The following is a 1,114-nucleotide window of genomic DNA, read 5'->3' as shown; positions in this document are numbered from 1 at the left end:
ACGCGTTGAAAAAAGATATAGAGGAAGACATAAACAGATGGAAGAACATACCGTGTTCATGGATTGGTAGAATCAACATCATTAAAATGTCCATACTACCCAAAGCAATCTATAAATTCAACGCTTCCCATTATAAAATACCAACGGCATTTTTCACAGACCTAGAACGAACTCTCCAAAAATTCATCTGGAATAAAAAAAGACCCAGAATAGCTGCAGCAATCCAAGACCCCGAATAACTAAAGCAATACTGAAAAAGAACAAAGTAGGTGGGATCTCAATACCAGATATCAAGATGTATTACAAAGCCACTGTTCTCAAAACTGCCTGGTATTGGCCGAGGAACAGACATATAGATCAATGGAATAAAATAGAAAATCCAGAAATCAGCCAAACCAATCTGCTCAATTAATATTTGACAAAGGAGGCAAGAACATACAATGGAGCCAAGATAGTCTCTTCAATAAATGGTGCTGGGAAAATTGGACAGATATATGCAAGAAAATGAAACTAGACCACCAACTTACACCATACACAAAAATAAACTCAAAATGGATAAAGGACTTAAATGTAAGACAGGAAACCATAAAAAGTGTAGCTTTTAGACATCCCCCATCAATCACAGATCGACAAGTGAGAATCAAATAGCAAATGTCACATTCACTGGTGAAATATTAAGGGTGTTCCCATTTACTTCAAGAATGAGATCAGGAGACCCTTAATTGCCACTATTATTCAACATAGTTCTAGAGGTTCTGGTCAATGTGCTACATCCAGAAAATAATAGAGTAAAATATATAAATACTGGAAAAATTAAAAATCATCATTTGGCCCTAGTTGGTTTGGCTCATTGGATAGAGCATTGGCCTGGGGACTGAAGGGTCCCAGGTTCGATTCCAGTCAAGGGCATGTACCTTGGTTGCAGGCACATCCCCAGTAGGGGGTGTGCAGGAGGCAGCTGATAGATGCTTCTCTCTCATCGATGTTTCTAGCTCTCTATCCCTCGCCCTTCATCTCTGTAAAAAAATCAATACAATATATAAAAAAAGAAAAAAATCATCACTTGCAGATGATTCTCTATGCATACCTAGGTAAACCAAAGCCATCAACTGAA

The sequence above is a fragment of the Myotis davidii genome, unplaced genomic scaffold (genome assembly GCF_000327345.1).
Source record: "Myotis davidii unplaced genomic scaffold, ASM32734v1 scaffold1241, whole genome shotgun sequence".
Lineage (NCBI taxonomy): Eukaryota > Metazoa > Chordata > Mammalia > Chiroptera > Vespertilionidae > Myotis > Myotis davidii.
The sequence above is the reverse complement of the archived record's forward strand: the minus strand, read 5'-3'. Positions refer to the sequence as shown.